Here is an 11942-nt window from a genome sequence, read left to right on the forward strand (position 1 = left end):
TTGACTACTATCACTGAGATGCCACAGTAAGAACGAGAAGCAGTCACGGAGCTTCTCTGAAATGAGAATATATGACCGTGGAAAACTGGAGTAGGATTTTCAAAAGCGCACAGCTATATTTTTTAGTAAAGCAAGTGAATTTCCATGACTACACCCTCTTCTACCCATAATACAATGTGATATTTACTGAGCATATAGCAGGCAAGTGTGAGACACTAGCGATGCAAAACCTAAGAAGACAGGATCTTTTGTCTGACCCACATTATAGAGGGAGAGAGAGACAGATGGGGAGGGGAAGGCCATAGTAATAATAACAGCAGATCATGCTTACAGAATGAGTATTAGATACTAGATATGCTGTAAGTGCTTTACATTATTAATTTATTTAATCTTCCCCACAACCAAATAAAATAGATGGTATTATTATCCCATTTTATAGACAACAAACCAGGCTCTGGGAGGGGGACTAACTTGCTAAAGGTCACATGGCTAGAAAGTAGAAGAGTCAGGATTTGAACTCAGGCTGTCGGATCTGCAGTCTGGGCTTTGAATGTGTTGGCAAAGAGGTTAAGTACTTATACATCTCCTGTGCAGCAGGTATCCCAGGTGGGAGATGCTGGGAAATGAATTCTCTACTGAAGCTGTAGTCAAACATTTTTTTCAAAAATTGCTATGCAAATGCTGAAGTCCCTAAAAGGTGGGAAATACATAATGACTTTTAAAGAAAACATCAAACAACAAAAACAACAAATTTTTAGGTGGATGCATTTGTGCAAAATTAATAGGAAATACATGTTAAGATTTAACACTCAAACATTCTTAAATGTTTCACACTGAATTAGCTCAATCAAAGTACATCATTTGTACTTTGGACTATATAAAAATTTCTAAAACCAGAGTATACCCTTGGCTCCTATCAAATAGTTTATTAAAAGAGTGTTGATCTCAATAGAAAAAGAACATTCTATAAACTTCTTTTAAATAATGGGCAAATAAAAACCTAACTATTAGTAAAAAAACAAAAATTAGCTACCTTCATCACAATTACAATCACTGAAATGCACTTAGGAAATCAGAACTCAGCGTTCTGTTAACAAAAGAGGGTAGATTTTGAATGGAAAAAAGGAATTTCTTATGCTAAGCATTTCAGATTTTGCATATACTCTTGCACCAATAAATACTAATGTAATGATTTTTTCTAAAACTAGGATCCACATTTTTTATTTAACAAGAATGCCCAATAACTAACACACAAACAATTTAAATGGCCTTACCAATAGTGCTTCACGCAAAATACAGGCAATTATGGGCTCACTCATTCTTTCGCCCTTTTTCAGGAAGGCAGGAAGGCTTTTGCGAGATCAGTCACCGATCCTTCATTGCATAGCTATAAAAACATATTTCAAGATATATATTAAAATAGATATGACATCTTAAGTACATGCTATGAAAGCTTTCCTGAAAATACTTTTAAACATTGTTGCAATTTTTTGTTTCAAATGATTACTTCCATCATCTATATGGTTTCATTAATCAAATGAATATATAAACTTGCATGAGTGAACAATTAGTGACTTGAACACAATTTTCATATGCATTACTTTTTAGAAGAGAATCTGGAGACACACGGGCTTGGTTTTTGAATTCAAGGACAAGAATCATGATTCTACAAATTCATATCAAATATTAGGATCTAGAGCGTAAAACTATTTTTGAGTTCTGATAGCTTAATAGTGCAGTAGATTCTATGACTTCCAAACATGGCTATGTACTATTTTATATGTGCATTAATTTTAAAACATGCCTCCTTTCTGGCAAAATTTCAGAGTGTATTGAAGTAAGGATCACAATTAACATTCTAGAAAACTGTGTTTAAATATGTTTCTCAGGTTTTTTAGCCTCCTCCCCAAGTAGGGGAATCTAATGGAAAAACAAGAGGGAAGAACATGATAAGGGAGGTTTTCACCTTCAGATTAACCAGTGTTAGTAACAGTAAATTCCACAGGAAACTTTCAAGGAGCTTCCGATTTGAAGAACAAAGAAACACTGGTATTAGCAGAGGAATTTGAGAGGGCAGATAAGTCAGTAAACGGTGTCCTGATGAAGCTGTGACCCCTGGGTACTGGATCCCCTAATCTCTGACCTTTAGCTTTTTTGCATTTCTCCCCACCTCTCTTTGGGGTTCTTATCTGTGGTCTTGCAATCTAAAATTGCTTTTAAAAAAAATAGTCTAAAAATTCACAAAATAAACAACACAAAAACAAACCTTAATGTAAACTATGGACTTGGGTTGATAATGTATCATTATTGGCTCATCAACTGTAACAAATATACCATATAATTGCAAAATGTTACTACTTGTTAAAACTGGGGATCAGGAGTTTATGGGAACTCTGTACCGACTGCTCAATGTTTCCACAAACCTAAAACTGTCCAAAAAATAAAGTCCATTAATTAAAAAAAAATCTAGCTGTGCCAGCATCAAGAATTTTTGTGAAAGTCTTAAAATAACAATGGAGCAATAAAGAATTAATATAAGTTATGATAGGCCCCCTATAATACTGTTTCAGAAGCAAATTATCCTACTCATGGTTGCATTTTATATTCAACACATTTTCTCATAAGTGAGGCACTAATGCAGAAATTATTCTTGATAACATAAGCTGCTGCTGTAATAGCGTTTTTGGTTAAGAAAAATATTTCTAGAAGAATTATTCTTTATTTCTTTATATTCAACAAATATTTCCTGAATTGTTACTATGTATAAAGCACCAAGACAAGTGCTAACATGGATCGAAGGCAGACAGAGCACCTTTTGCCCTTGCTGGGCTTAAAATACAGCTAACAGTGGTTTTCAAACAGGGATGATTTTGCCCCAAGGATGATTTTGCTTGAAGGTATCTCTGAATGTCAGGACTAGATGCTACTGGCACTGGGAGCTCAGGGGTGCTGCCAACATTGCACTGAACAATCTGCCATTGATGTCAACAGTGCCAAGTTTGAAAAACTCTAAATTAGAGCTATAATTGCCTGGATTATATGCTAGGTCTTGAATTATAGGTTCTGTGGATAATTATGAGCCAGCACTGTAGCATTTCACAGACAGACTGATAACATCAAGTTGAAGGGAAAAAAATAAAAGTTTTAATGACAGAGGAATCTGCCTTCATATATGTTGACAAAAAGTCTCCTCTAGGTTATTTTCGTACATTTAAATTGGTTATGGCATCTTCTGCAATAAAGAAATTTACTTTATTGGGGGGAGAGGGGAGACTCAAATTCATCAACTTTTTTCTTAATGTTCTCTCCCTGATTTTATTGTTGTTATCCCTTTGCAATGTTTAATTTGTATCTGAACTCTTTCTAAAGATGAATAAAATGAAATCACGTCATGAATTTTCTAAATTCTCATTTAGAATTAGTAAAATTTCAAATATGCTCTTGGATGAAATTAAAATTTGCTCAACTAGCATAAAATGCCTTCCCTGCAAAAGAAAAAAATATTTAACTCAAGTACATTTTTTTCCATGAATATGAAGGATTAAAAGATATAAAATGAAGTGTAAATGTTTTTGATCTAGGCAACAGATTTTTAAAAATACAAATGATGTTATATTTCCCTTTTAAAAGAATGGCATCCAGGTGAATGAATACATCATAAACAGTCTACACAATTCTTAAATCACTAAGACTAAAAGAAGGATTTGTAACAGAAGACTGAAAAAACTGTTAAGTATAACTTTGCAGCACAAAGCTATTTTAAGCCCTTAACATTCCTTAATCAAACAAAACTGAAGCATAATTTTCTTAAACCAGAGTTACACTAATTAAATAACAGAGCAGCAGTGAAAATGAATTCTCTACTGAAGCTGTAGTCAAACATTTTTTTCAAAAAGCCCTAAATCAAAAGGGATGCTTTTCTATAAACAGACCATTACAGTTACTGTCCCAAGACAGCCTTTGTAAATTTTCTGAATGCACTCTGTCTTTACTATGTTGGGAAAGCATATGTGATTTTTACTCCTATTTCTGAAGAAGGGCTGCTAATTTCTGCAGTTGGTATTCCTGACTTTAGTTGTTTTTCCATTTTTCTTTATCTTATCTATAAATAGATCTTTATGGATCTATTTCTGGACTCTTTATCCATTTTGTACACCTATCTGACTTTTCCTGCATCAATATCTACTATGTCAATAACTATAGCTTCTTAACAAGAATTATATTTGGTAGGGGAAGGCTTCCTGACTTCATTGTTTTTTTATTTTAGGAATGTTTCTAAGGCCTTTCGCTTCATCTGCCCATTTTCTGTGTGAGGCCACAAAAGCAGAAACTCTATTTTTGCAATATTCATTCTTGTTTTTACTTTGCTTATTTTATAAAAGTGCTACCATCACTGATGTCTGGATCTTTTTCTAGAAACTAGTTTTTAGTAAATGCCCACAAGTGAAACCTCGATCATATGGTAAATGTATGTGTAATGTTAAAGACACTGTTGTACTCTTTCCAATGTGATTGTGCAATTTCACACTGCGTAAGCAATGTGTAAAAGTTCAGCTTGCTCCACAATCTCACCAATACTGTTTTATCAGTCTTTACTTTTAGACATTGAGTGTGTACTAGTAGTTTCACCGTGGTTTTAATTGGAACTTCACTAAAGATATTGAACATATTTTTTATGTTTTTGTGAAGAGTCCAAACTTATGCTTACTTTTAAAAAAAACTGGGTAATGCACTTTGTTAGGTGAAATTTCCATCTCCTCCTAGTGAGCTAAGAATGTTTATCACAAAAGCGTGTTGAATTTTGGTATGTTTTTCATGATTTTTTTGCTCTTTGATTCTGTTAATGCAGTGAATTATGATGCAGTGAATTTTAATATTTAACAAACTTACTTTAATGTTTTAGTAAATTTGCATTCCTGGGATAAACTCCAGTCATGATACATTAACATTTTATATATTACTGGATTTTATTCATTAGTATTTGGTGAAGAATTGTTGTATATACATTCATCTGGAATGTTATAATTTTTTCTTCCAATGTCTTTGCCTTCCTTTGTCAATATAATGCTGGCCTCACACAAAACACAAGATCATTAGTTCTTTTGTAAAGACTTCATAGGATTCTTTTTCTCAGAATGGTGCTATGAAGAATTCTGTGGACCCATCAGCAGTGAAACAATCATAACAAATGAAAATTATAAAAATGAACAACCACTTAAAGTCTTTGGAAACTGTTGTAAAGGATATACAGCAAATCAAGAAGCACTCAAGAATATACCTAAATCTTGGTAGGAACAGCAAGACTCTGTGCACTTGAGCCACTCTCTTCCTCCACCTCCCAACTCACTCTGGGTGAGTGTTGCCAAGAAGACTGGGTTTCCTGTCCCTCCAGATTCATCCAAGGTCTACAGTAGCTTCCTGGGATGGGGAGACCACCAGCACTTCTCACCCCCTCTCCCAACTCTGTACTGCAGAGCTAAATTCCTAGAGCGTGTGGGGGACTCCATCCCTCTACCTAGCCTCCATTCATACAATGGATTCCTAACTCAGGAGTGGCAGGCCAAGAATAACGGGGTGCCCATCACCCACATCCCAGCTTGCTCGCAACGCATGGGTCCATGCCAGAAGAGGCAAGCTGAGAAGATACCATTCTATTGCATTGCATTAATGATGTCATTCTATTGCACTCGTTTTCAAAAATTAGTGGCTACTCTGATCTTTGATCTCTACATGTAATGTGACCTTTTTCCTCTTGATATTTTTATAATTTTCATTATTAATGTTCAGCATCTTAATTGTGACACATCTTAGAGTGGTTTTAGTTTATTCTACATGTGGGATTTTGAGCTTCTTAGAGCTGTGGCTTTTTAGTGTTTACCAAATTCAGAAAAATTTTAGCCACTATTTACTTAAATATTGTATCTTCCCCTACCCCCACCACCCCGCCCCCCAGCCACCCCAGTTCTCAGACTGCAGTTACAAGTAGATTAGAATACTACATAATATACTATGGTCAAATGGGCTTTTTTCCTCATTCTTTTTTTTCTCTCAGTGCTCAGTCTGGGCAGCTTCTATTTTCCTGTCTTTAAGTTCACTGATCTTTTCTTCCATGTCTAATCTGCCGTAAAACTCGATATTGTGCATTTTTCACTATAGATACTGTATTTTTTTTCCATCGAGAAGTTACATTTCAGTTCTTTTCTATAGTTTCCATTTCTTTCAACATTATGTTCAGATTTTCCTTGAGATCCTTGAGCATATTTATAATTGTTTTGAAGTCCTTACCTGCTAACTCCATCATCTTGGTCATTTTATTTTAGCTTATTTGGTGGGTCTGTTTCTATTGATTGATTGTTCTTCTGATAATGGATGACATATTCCTGCCTCTTCACATATCTAATAATTTTTATTAGATATTGGATGTTATTAAATTTATATTTGAATGTTTGGGCTTTATTGTTTTCCATTAATGAATGTTAAATGTGGCTCTGGCAAGCAGTTAATTTACTTGTGGACCAAATTGAACCTTTGAAGACTTGTTTTTATAGTTTTTGGGGTGGGTTTAGGGTAGCTCTTTACATCTAGTTTAGCCCTTCCCCTAAAACATAACCTTTCTAGGGGTCTCTACTAACTGCTTCAGGTGTTTAACAAAGTTTCTCAAGCATCTCTCAACCCTGCACAAACTCTGGTAGTTGTTTCGATTATAGCTTCTGTAATTCTCTCCCTGGTGATTGTTCTTTGTCCAACTGCCTGAAGTCTTGCCCTCTACCTATTGAGCTTGGTTTTTGGTCAAAGACTCATGGGAGTCCCCAGGCAGATTTCTGGCACTTTCTTCTTCCTTAACTCCCTCTTTTCTGCAAATTTCAGCTACAACTACCTTTCCAATCTTTTCAGTTTAATAAGACTGCTGTGATCTCCTTGGGAATTCCTTCCTTGATCTTTACTGCCTCTAACAATGAAAATGAGGTGACTGTAGAATTCTCCTCATTGATTTTCTTTTTTCAATGTCACAGGCCTAAGCTATCTCTTTTCTAATGTCTGAGAAGTATTGTGTTTTTAAAAATACATTTTATCCAGTTTTCTAGCTAATTTTGGTACAACATGATGACACGTTATTGCAATAGCCAGAAGCAGAAGTCTCAGATCATTTTTATGCACACTGAAATTTGAGAACCTTTGACAATGTTTTCCAAATTTTCTTTTAAAAAGAATCAACTTAGCATTTGTTTAAAAACTAGTTTTTAAAATGTCATTCTTGAAGATTTTGCTTCAGTGGGTTTGAGACAGGAGTGATTCCTAGCATCAGAGTATTTGGAAGATATATTAAAGAATAAAAGTATAAAAACTATCCTATTTTTTCAGGTGGCAGACTGAAATGTTACCTACTCAGCCCTCCTTTCACTTCTCTTTTCGTTGGTCATTCCTTTCATCTTTATTAATAGCCCATTTATACTCCCTATAGCATTAATACATACATATAGTTATATATTTATTTCTTTTAAATTGTCTTTCTCCCCCATTAGACTATAAGCCTTATGATGACACACTCTCCGCTGAACGTGCAAACCCTACCAGCACAGATAGGAGCACTAACAGGTATAGGTCACTCTACTTGGGCCTGGCTAGAAGTGACAGATAACATTTATGAAATTAATAAGTAACTGGGTGAATACACTTATGTTCTGTACCCTTATGCATGCATGTGCGCATGCACATGAGTGCACACACACACACTCACACAATAACAGAAGGCCATCTTTTCACATGGTATGGAAGGTACCTCTTCAAAGTTTGACATGTTTGACCTAATGTCAATAAAACATACCAAATTCTGCATTCCAAAAACTTCCTGAGAAAATACTAATGAAAATGGTACCATCACCTGATAGGTATTTTCTAATGTATAGTTTTGTAATACACATAATTTTCACATTACTTTTCTAATGTGTAAACTGGAAGCAGTATTTTAAGGCACTATTGACATATAACATAATTGACTCATTTAAGTATGCAGTGGGATGTGTTTTGGCAATTGTATGCAATGATGTAACCACTAAATCAAGATATTAAACAGTTCCCTCACCCTAACAGGTTTTAAAATTCTTAGGAAAACACCATAAACATTGATAATGTTAGCAACAAGAAATTGATGATAAAAAAGGAACTCACATGAAATATTTCAATGTATATGGTAAAAATATATTGATTCACTAAACAGCAAAACACTTCGGGTCCCTTGACTTTTTCCCCCTGAAATAATACTATACTTGCACTCCTCTTCAGGGAGCTGATGCTATTAGAAGAATTAAGTATGGCTAGGGAAGAAAGATTCACAAATATGACATACAGTATTTATATATTTCCTGGGTTAGATGAGTGTAAGGAAGTACATTTAGCCTGGTTTTCCAACTTGTCCTTTAAACAGAAAATAAAATGAAATGACTCTAGGTAATTGGCTATCTGCTATGCTGCAAGTCCACCAAATAACAGCCTTTTATATGAGAGCTGGGAATGGTTGTTTCAGCCCTATGAACATAAAAGGAACCATCCCCTCAGTCTGCTCCTCCACTGCAATTGTGCACAGCTACAGGAAGGAAGGAACAATGCTATGCTATTAGAGCAATCCAGAAGCCCGGCTTCCCAATCCTGCCCTGATTCCGCGACCTCCCACATAGACAAGCCTGCAGCGGCTTCATGTCCCCTTCTGTGGACATGTTATCTCCAGGGCAGAAACATCAGAGGGTTAATAACTAAACAAATAGCAGCCACTTATTCACTTATTCTAACTTATTTTCTTTCTGTCACCCTATGTTTCTTTTTTTAATGACAAATCTTATCTTACTAGATGTAAGTATAAAAACAGAACTACACATGACAGATGAAAGCAGTATTTATATCTATGAAAACCACTTCAATTACCTGAAATGTGCATTTGAGAGCCTTTATGACTATCTGCCTAATTTTTGTGCTTCCAAGTGCCACCTGTAATTTCCAGTATTTGATTTCTTGGAAGGGATATAATTTTAAAGACAGAAATTGTTATAATTGGAAAGCAATGACAGAAAGCAATGTCACTATTAAAAGAGTGAACAAATCAGGACTAACTCAGATAAATAACAGAATACAGTCTGCAGGACCACTGTGAAAGGAGTAATTACAGTAAAGACTGGATTATGAGGGAAAAGGTCCCTTAACAGAAAGATATCCGAACTCTGAATTTTGGCTCCCTTACGGCTGAAGTCCCACATAAACAGTCCCTGGAACAAAGACTGCTTTCCTTACATGATTGCACTGTGGCTGTTCATCTAACCAAGAAGGAAAATTGCAGGTAAATTTGTTTTCCCCTTGTTTTTTCAGTGGCAAATGCTTAATAATAGACTGATTTAATTCAATTTTGACTCTGTTAAGTCTCTCAGCTCAGTGATAAACATACAGAAACCTAACCAACTCCCACCTCCTCAGGTTTCCCTCCAACCTGGCCACTGACCCTCAACACCACACATTAGGACTTAAAGAAAATGCAAAGCCAAAAGAGGTATCGATAGTTTACTAAGCATGTCATCAAGAAATATGGCAGCAATAAGCAGAAATTAATGTAAGTATGGTATTTCAAAAAAATCATGTAAGTATAGTATTTTGTAAGTAAAAAAAAAAAAGGTAGTTCTCCCCTTATGCCTATATCACTAGGAGAACCTAAGATGTAAGTGACAATAAAACTCCCACAGGCATTCTGTAAAAAAAAAAAAAATCAGTTCCCACAGAAAACTTTCTTTCCCTTCTCTTATTAGTTTCATTATAAGCGTGTGACTAGAATTTCAGAGGGCAACTAGCGCTCTTTTAATAAATATGGGCAATAGAGTCTGAAAATGAACATACAGAGAATTTATAAGGAAATTTTGCTAAACAGGGCTTTGTATAGCACTCATGATCAAAGAGTATAACAAAATGAAGGAAAAATACAGGAAAGAGAAAAATTGTATCAAAGTGGAAGAATAATTAAAAATCATGACTTAATAATAAAGAAAACAGGCCGCCCAGCAAGAGCTGGGGAAATATTTTTCTTAGGATTTCAATTCTGGATCGAAATATAAATAAAATGATTTTTCATGGGGAAAAGTCACTGAGCAGGAGTTTGAGCAGGTGTAGCCTCCCCACAGGCCAAGCTAATAACAGGGTGTAACACCGATTGATCACCCCTCCAGGACACCCTCTCTGTGGAGATACATGTTGAAGCCCGGCACTGATAAAATGACTTTCTGTATAATATTACAACCTCTCTCTTTGGCCACTCATTTGTGTCCTTGGGTAAAATAACTTATTTGGGCTTTATTACCAAAGAAGTATAATTAGTCATTTTGTAGAACAAAGTATTGATGTCACAAGCCAGTTTTCTGAACAAGCCTCTAAAGCAGCACCTGCACCATTCATGTTTATAAATCAGATAATTGCACCTTGAGCCACTTATGTGTACATGTAATTAGCCTAATTTACATATGCAAATCAATTATCTTACATACAGTTTGCCAATTTTGTGCTTTCTTTATGCTCTTCTTTCACTACTTTTTAAGTTCAGTTACATAAGATTTCTGAAATACTATTTTAGTAAACTACCGTATATTCTTTTTCCTCAAGTCACTTTGGAATATTTCCAATACTTCCACCTGATAATAAAATAGAAGGACAAAGTTCAAAGAAGATATTAATTCTCTACTGATTCATTATATCAGGAAACTGCTTCACTTGTACTGGATATTCTAAAACCATTTTAATCAACCTTTTCTACTCTCTCAAAAGGACATTAACTATAATCCAGAGTTTCCAACTCTCCCCTAATCCCAAGTGACAATACTGAGAAATAACAATATAATTAGAACAGGGATTTGACAGGCATAAAAGACAATGATCGGTCTCATTCAATATTTTAATCTCTGGACAGAGATTTATACCTTGTGCCCAGGCCCATTAGGCAGAATACCTGAATCTCCATTCAAATGTTAAACTGTAAATGATTTTGCATGGAAAAAAAATAATTATTGAAAAAGTTTTGAAGGAAATAATGATAAAAAATTTTATATTCAAGACTACATTAAGATTTGCACACCATTACATCTCAAATATGCAAACACAAACATGAAAGCAAATTTTTAAGAATTCTCCACTAACAAGGCAAAATAGTCTAAGTTCATAATTTGTGTACTATTACTTAGGGCAGTTAAGTTTAGATCAGTAAAAGCTTTGCTTTGTCTTAATGTTGTAATTCAACTAAAAAACAAAGCTACCTTAAACTTGAGAAATCAAAATAATTCTGCTATCATTATACATTGCCTATTTTTAAAAAGCACAACTGGTAATTTTTAAAAATCTTTAAACTTCTATAAAAATACTTTAATACACAGTTTCAGATTTTGAAAAACTTCTTGAAAATACTTTTTTACAACTATGAAATGCTCTATGGTTCAACTAAAGGCAGATTTAACATATAAATTTATTACTTCTCACTATAAATCTTCATTAAAATGATAGCAAAAGAATATTTTAAAAGTATAAACCACAAGAAAAAAGGAGAGCAGTGGACAAGCAATTTCAACAAAATTTTTCAGTATGGAAAGCAGATAACCTAGTGACAACTGGTTTAGCGATGCAGGGGCAGCTGCATGCTGAAGTACTAGCTGAGGGCTACTCTGAGGTCACCTGAGCAGATCAGCCCAAGAAGAGCTAGTTAATAGTGAAAGTGGAGGCAGAGTTGGAAGAGGAGGAGCAGAAAGCAAGGGATCCTTTGGAAGTCTCTAATCAAAGTGCTGACACTTTCTTACCCCACATCTAGGAGCCGGCCTGGGCCCTCCTCTGTCACACACACCCAGGCAAGAGACGGAAGTTTCGTTCCCTAGAGAAACTGAATGGAAGGGACTCAAGATGTGGTGACACCAGGGCAGTGGATAATG

The 11942-nt window shown here is 35.1% G+C and overlaps 1 long non-coding RNA gene across 1 annotated transcript; it reads right to left on the reverse strand.

Moving 5' to 3' along the window:
- Nucleotides 1-360: 360 nt before the first annotated feature.
- LOC140847797 (uncharacterized) lies at nt 361-1534 on the reverse strand. The gene is made up of 2 exons (XR_012127993.1): nt 1275-1534; nt 361-690 (listed from the first exon to the last, which is right to left on the reverse strand). It is a non-coding gene; the product is annotated as an uncharacterized lncRNA (long non-coding RNA).
- Between the last annotated feature and the right edge of the window lie 10408 nt (nt 1535-11942).

This window comes from Manis javanica, chromosome 2 (genome assembly GCF_040802235.1).
Source record: "Manis javanica isolate MJ-LG chromosome 2, MJ_LKY, whole genome shotgun sequence".
NCBI lineage: Eukaryota > Metazoa > Chordata > Mammalia > Pholidota > Manidae > Manis > Manis javanica.